Consider the following 7,952-nt stretch of genomic DNA (forward strand, 5'->3'; position numbering starts at 1 on the left):
AATTTTTTCCTCACGAGCACATGATGCTCTATGTCAAGGACTAGGTAGAGGTGCGATAGGATGTCATACATATGATATAGTTGCTCGATGTGCTGTTCGCTACTGTCACATAGGCTAAGGATTCATAGATCTTCTGGGAGATCATTGTAGCTAAAGCATGTCTTCTACAAATGATAAAATGAATTAGATAATATTTATAATAATTGTAGTAATATATTGTAGAAAATTTAAATTTAAAGAAATACAACCTAGTAATATTCTAATAAACTACATGTAACTTGGAGTCATATCTTCACGATTTGCATCAACTAGTAAACATCGACATCAACAAATTTTATTTGAGAATGTCATCGCACTTCATAAAGTGCAAGTTAGTAATGTCAGTCTTGACTTCGTAGATCTATGTCATGGAGTTTCGATTCTGTGTTACACAATCCTAGGACAACTTGTTTCTAAAAAATAAATTGTAAACAGATTATTAGGTAGATTTACCTCAACAATATGAAAACATACGAGTAGGCCACCTATCCATAAGTCCATCACCATATCTAATATAATAAGGAAAAGCCATCATCACACATGCATGCACGCTTGCACATATGTACAAGCACACATGCGTACATATACACACACGATCATGCTCACACACACATAATGCCCCCACGCACCATTCTTTTGCAATATTTATACCTAAACATATGTCAATTCAACTACTTCATTTGCATCGTAAGCCTTGAAATTTTGATGCTGGTCAAGGTCGCTTAATCTAGATGCAATTAATGGAATGAGCGTCAATGACCACCCTGTGTAACAATCGACACATACTTGGTAAGTTGGAATATATTGTTCCTAGAACAAGCTCGACATCAAATGGTAAGACAATTAATACTGCTATGTCTTTAGAGTGATACTACACTCCCTTCTAGTCATATAAAATTTATGTGTCTCTAGCATCCATGTCTTCACCAGTGTGGTGACGAAGTGTCCGTCCAACTAAATGAATCATAGTCTAGTCATCCCATAACATCTTAGCATACAAACTACTAGCATTATAAGACGATGTAGTGGAATGTTGAGATGAACAACTACCTCTCAGTGTTTACAATGTAGCTCTCTCACATTTTGATCTTTAAGGGGCTATCGCTAAGAAAGAAGAGGAAATTAGGCTCTTTTATAAAGGGGTCAAGGCTAACTAGAGATTTAAAGTGACTTGCGAAAGGAGTCTTGATGAATTGCTCCATGATGAAGAAGAGAGCTATTGGAGAGCTCTCTTAAGGGAAAATTGGCTAAGTTGGGGAGATCACAATACCAAAGATGTTGGGATTGATGTCCTAATTCTCCCGGAGTCTCGTTGTTTTGTAAAGATACACATTGTTCAGTGAATAAAATAAGTGTTATTTAATTCTGGCATTTATTCATATTCAATAAATAAAGCTCCTTGGTTATATTATGTGAACTTAAGTATGTATATGTGATATACAAATAGATCATGCCTTAAGTGATAACCTAAAATTGGTCTGTAGTATAAGGATTAAAGTGGGATACTTGATCCTTGTGACACTACGGATATGGCTCACTTTGTAGAGATTTGCAAGTGTTGTAAACTACTACAGATGGTAGATCCTGACAATTCATGTGGAGACATGCAAGCGGAGGTGTCCTATACAAACATTTTGTATAAGACCGAACCACAAGATGATTCGTCCCCATATATAAGGTCGTTGATACTGGAGACTTGCATCTCACCTAAACGACCATAGGTGACACGACATCAATCCTGAGTGTTTTGTGAACTCTTGTCTTTGAGGGCAGTCCTTTGATTAGTATGGGTGAGAGTGGCCAGATTGCCAACTCAACATGCCTAACTTTTTGGGGACTTGTCTGACCTGGGAGCTAGGAACTCAATCCACAAGATGGAATTCACTCCTTTCCTGAAGCAGGGATAAGTAGAGAGATTGCTCCCTTAAGGGCTGATTCTGGGGCTTAAATATAGTGGTCATAGCTTCTCTTTGGAATAGAAGACTCAGTCATAGTAAGACTATGATTTATATTCATTAGAGGGATTAGTGGTACTTAAGGAGACAGATGTAACTACAGGAGCATAACGGTTATTGGCCCAACTGTATGGTAGATCCCGTGACTAAAGAGTTTAGTCAGTTATTCACATACTATTGGAGCTTCGGATCTACAGGTCCATGAGATCCCCTTGGTAGCCTGGATTTTATTGAGAATCAGTTCTTGGTGTTGATTTGAAATTTTCAAATTGACAAGAGCTATTTTGATTAAATATGATATAATCGGTATGATGTATAAGATACATCTAGTGGAGGATTGATGTAAATGAGATTTACATTAAGTACCATGGAATAGAAAAAGAACTATGATTTATATGTTTCATGAGATGAAACATTAAAACTATAGGTTATAAATATAGTATGATAAGTTGGTTATCATTTATGTTTATAATAATATTAATTATTGGATAATTAATATCTTTTCTTTTAAATAACCAAAGTAGTGGGTGGTTATTGGATCATGGTAACCGTGAGTTTAAAAGGAAAGTGGTTTCCTATTTTGAAAAGAAGTTTTACAAAAGTTTGAAAAGGAATTGAGTTTTCTCTCCGGAAAAAAAGAAACTCACGTTAGTCGTCAAGTAAATACAGATTTACTAAACGGTGGCTGGACGAGTTAAACGATCGTGCAGGTGCGAGCTAAACGATCGTGCAGTGTTTACTAAACGATCGCATATCTTTGCTAGACGATCGCTGGCCCAAGGCAAACAATCATGTAGAGTTTGTATGCGACAGACCGAGCTAGACGATAGAGCTAAACAATCAGGCATCGACCTATACGATAGGTTCTGACTTCTCCCATTTGCCCAGTCGTGTACGCGATCGTTGTTTCCTCCGTTCGTCTGCCTCATACCAAGTTTGAATAGAGCCCACCCTCTGGATTCTCATACCGAGAATACCAAGGTCACCTTGTTGGTGGTGTCAGACTCAACTCAACACCGTCGAGGTTTTCTAGAGGTCGTTCGTGGTGCTGTGGAGGTCGTTCATGTCGCTAAGGATGAGCGCGGTGTTCGTTCGTGTTGCGGAGGAGTTCGTGACCAAGGAGATCATTGAGGATGAGTGTGAAGTGTTCGTTGCGGTGTTGTGGTCGTGTAGATCGAGTATTTGTGGTCGCTATTGTTCGAGTGGCCGCGCAACGGAGCGTGGAGACGCTTCTGCCTATATGCATAGAGTTTGTCTTTCTATGCATTTGAATTTGTTCATGCTGTAATTTCTAGAAATATTTGTATAACCATTTGTCTGAAGTCGACTGTAAATGATTTGTTGATTCATGATTGTAATTTGGAATAGTCTTGCTTCCGCTGCTCACGGAAATCATCGCTTCCGATTTCTTTCATCATGAACTGCTCTATGATGAAGAAGAGGGCTATTGGAGAGCTCTCCCAAGGGAAAATTGGCTAAGTTGGGGAGATCACAATACCAAAGGTTCACTAAAGATCCTCTTTTAAGAGAAAGACAAATACGATATAGGCTTTTTGATTTAAATAGAATGTGGGTTGTGGGAGTGGATACTATTAGTGATATATAATTAAATTTACCTTTACCCATTAGTTTAAGCTTTTGAGTCAACTGGTGATTTAAGAGATACCATTAGAGGCACTGTATCTAGTTACTTCACAATGTTGTTTATCTCCTTAAACCCATGATTGAACGGCATTTGGAAGATTACTAGTTGCATTTATAGACATGTTTCTATAGTTTGGAATGGAGTGTGCTTTGGAGGAGATAAGTTTGATTGAAGCCCCTTGGTTAAATGGTGTGCAAGCTATGTTTTATCAAAGGGTTAAGCTTTCAGAATTTCGAAGTTTTCAAGTAGTTGTGCTGGCTAAATATAGTTGGAGGATTGTACAAAACTCCAATATTCTTTTGGCAAGAATTCTGAAGGGAAGGTACTTCTATAATGAGGAGTTTATGAAGGCGAAGGTGGGACATTATCCTTCGTCTACCTAGAGAAGCATCCTATGGGGGATGCAAGGACTTATTTGAAAAGGGGGTGAGGTGAGGGTCAGTAATCACAATCTCATTTCAATCATGGATGACCTGTGAATTCTAAATGAGGGGAATTTCAAGTTAACCTAGGTGGATAGCAGTGATAGAACCCAAATAATATAACAATAATCCACTAGGATCTTCCCCAAAATAATCAAAAAAATAAATTTTCTCCAAAACACCTCAATAAATCACAAAATAATCACAAAGCGGTCAACCAACAATGACAACAATAAACCACAAAATTCTAGAAGACTAAAAGCAAAGAGCGTATACAAATTATATGTGGAAAACCCTTTCGATATGAAGAGTAAAAACCACAGGACTTATAAGGAGTCCACCCTTGTCAACTTCTCTTATTATGATAAAATTAAGGGAAAAAGAACCTAAATCAGTCATACAAATGTTTACAATCCACTAATACTTTCATACATAAAAGATGAACACTTGAGAGATTAAAAGAATGAAAAGCACCCAGTTTTCTAGATTCTGTTCACCAGAGATTACGAACAAATCAGAGATTAAAACAAAGATCCAACCATTCAAAATGAGAACTTATGTGTCCATAATAGGCTGATCAAATTTCAGCACAATCCAATGGTTCAAACTACAATAGTCGATAACTTGTGGAAGTTATCGCTAAAAAACCGAACTGTTATCTTTCTTCTGATTTCCTGCTTCTTTTCCATTATTTTTTTTTTCCTTAGGTCATTTTCATATCACATAAAAGAAAACCTAGGACTTTCAAAATGGGCCAACCTAAAAAATTAGCCCCAATTGGGCTTACAAAACACAAGTTTAAAATAATGTCTTCCTTGTGCAACAAGTGGACTAGACACCCACAATAATCTCCCCCTCCAGCTCAACACGAGGAAGACTCAATCACATCCATGATCACTTGAGCCTCATCCTGGAAAGCTTACTACAAAAATCAATCTTGCTTCCCAGAACTTCCTTAGTTAACATATCTGCATTATTTTTATCAGTGTGGACCTTCTTCAGATTCAATCTCTTCTCTTCAATGACATCTCGAAGCCAATTATATCTAATGTCAATGTGTTTAGTATGAGCATGATACATTGGATTCTTGCTCAAATCCATAGCACTCTCATTATCACAAAATATAACATACTCACCTTGCTTCAAACCCAACTCTTGAAGGAACCCTTTAAGCCATAACATCTTCTTGCTTGCTTCCACTACTGCAACATATTCTACCTCAGTTGTGGACAATGCACATTTTTGTAGCTTAGATTGCCATGAGATGGCTCCCCCTGAAAATGCAAACATATAACCTGAGATAGAATTTTTGCTATCAAGATCACCTGCCATGTTTGCATCAGTATAGCCTTCAAGTATAGGTTTACCACCTCCATAACATAAACTCAATTTGGAGGTGCCCCGCAAGTATCTAAAAGATCCACTTCACAGCTTCCCGATGAGCTTTACATGGGTTGGATAGAAAGAAACTCACTAGACTGACTGCATGTGTAATATTAGGTCTAGTATACACCATAGTATACATCAAAGAACCAACAATAGAAGAGTAACGAATGGATATTTTTTTTTCTCTTTCTCTATTGTAGGGCGAGCTCTCTTACTTATCTTAAAGTGAGGTTATAGTAGTATACTAACAGCTTAACATGCTTCATATTGAACATTTCCAGCACCCATTTAATATACTTCTCCTAGGATAACCACAATTTTCAAACTTTCTTATCGCGAGCAATCTTCATACCTAAGATTTATTTTATAGGACCCAAATCTTTCATGTCAAATGACTTAGACAAGTATTTCTTCAAATTTTGAATCATATCTATATCTTGTCCAACTATGAACATATCATCTACATATAAAAGAAGAATGATGAAATTGCCTGTAGGGAACTTTCGAAAATACACACAAGAATCAGCCGTAGTTCGTTTATAATCATTGTTTATCATAAACGAATCAAATTTCTTGTACCACTGCCTTGGTGCCTATGTAAGCCCATAAATTCTCTTCTTCAACTTGCAAACAAGTTTATCTTTCCATTTTTCTTCAAATCCTTCAGGTTGTAGATCGCTTCATGCAAGTCACCATGTAAAAAAGCGGTTTTTATATAAAGTTGCTCCATCTCAAGATCAAGATTTGTTGCTAATCCCAACATTGTTATGATAGATGTCATTTTGACCACTGGAGAAAAGATTTCATCAAAGTCAATGCCTTTTTTTCTGGTTTCATCCCTTAACCACTAATCTGGCTTTGTACGTCACTATCTTCTCACCATCCTTCTTGTACTTGAAAACCTATATGTTTTTCAATACTTTCTTGCCCTTTAGAGGCTTCACTAGCTCATAGGTTCCATTCTTTTCCAGGGAATTTATCTTTTCCTTCAATACGTTGAGCCACTGATCTTTTTCATCATGACACAAAACCTTTTAATAGTTCTCTGGCTCTCTATCTTTACTAACTAGAATGAACTCTGAACTTGCATACATTATTGAAGGTTTACGCACTCTGGTGGACTTTCGAGCCTAAGTATCCTCCACTTAGGGAATAGATTGCTTCCTCTACTCATAAACTTCTCCATGAATCACTTCCTCATATGCATCTTCTTCATGAATTTCTTCATCAAATGAAGACTCATTAAGATCATCATCATCAACATGATCTGGTACATTACCATTAGGTTGTATCTCACCAGCATCATCATGTACATCATCAACATTCTCATTTGTCGGCTGAACAACAGAAGGAGTAGAAGTAGAATATTAGTAGTATCAAAACACAACTCTATCTGCACCTTTTTCGTGCTAGAAGAATACTATATTTATGCTTTTCACTACCTTTTTCTTTTCTGGATCATAGAGCCTATAACCATACTCTTCATCCCTATACTTAAGAAAAACACATAGACTGGTCTTCGAATCAAGCTTTGATCTCTGTTCCTAACGTACATGCATGTATGTCTTACTGCCAAAGACTCTGAGATGTAAATAAGTGGGATTTTTTCCCTTTCATGCTCTCTCTGGAATGTCTAGGCCTAGAGGAATTGATGGAGATCAATTAATCAAATACACGACATATGGCACTGCTTCACCCCAAAATGTCTTAGGAAGATCAAACATTCTAAGCATACTTCTCACCTTCTCCACAATAGTTGTGTTCATCCTCCCAGTAACTCCATTGTGTTGTGATGTACCAGACTCTGTCTTCTCATGTCTAATGCCATATTGTGAATAATAATACTTGAACTCATTCAAAGTATACTCACCACTATTGTCTGATAAAAAACACTTCAATTTCCTTCCATTCTTCCTTTCTACCATCACATGAAACTTCTTAAGAATCTCAAACACTTGGTTTATTGTCTTCAATATATACACCCAAGTTCTTTGAGTAGCATCATCATAAAAGTGACAAAATATTTATTACAACCAAATGACTCCACCTCAATAGGCCCACAAATATTAGAATGTATTAACTCCAATTTTCCTTGCCTTTTGGTGGACTTCCCAAAAAAGAAAAATTCTATATTGCTTACCTTCCAAACAATGATCACAAGGGTCAAGAGAAAATGTTTTATCAATAGGGACAAGAGATTTACCTACCAATAATTTAATCCCTTTATCACTCATATGCCCTAGCCTTCGATGCTACAAATTTAGAGAATTTTTTTCTTCTTCATTAAGGACATTTGCAGACAATAAGTTAAGGAGTAAATCAGGAATATGGCACACATTCTTTAATGTAAGCATGCACCTAACACGTGTCTTCATATAAATATCACCTAACACAACTATGCTAGCTGAGCTCTCGTTTTCCATCTTCACACTACCAAAATCACAAGATTGATAGTTCATGAAATACTCTTTTTTGGGAACACAATGGTATGAAACACTTGAATAT

This window comes from Benincasa hispida, chromosome 2 (assembly GCF_027475165.1).
Source record: "Benincasa hispida cultivar pf3 chromosome 2, pf3_genome.v1.1, whole genome shotgun sequence".
In the NCBI taxonomy this organism is placed as follows: domain Eukaryota; kingdom Viridiplantae; phylum Streptophyta; class Magnoliopsida; order Cucurbitales; family Cucurbitaceae; genus Benincasa; species Benincasa hispida.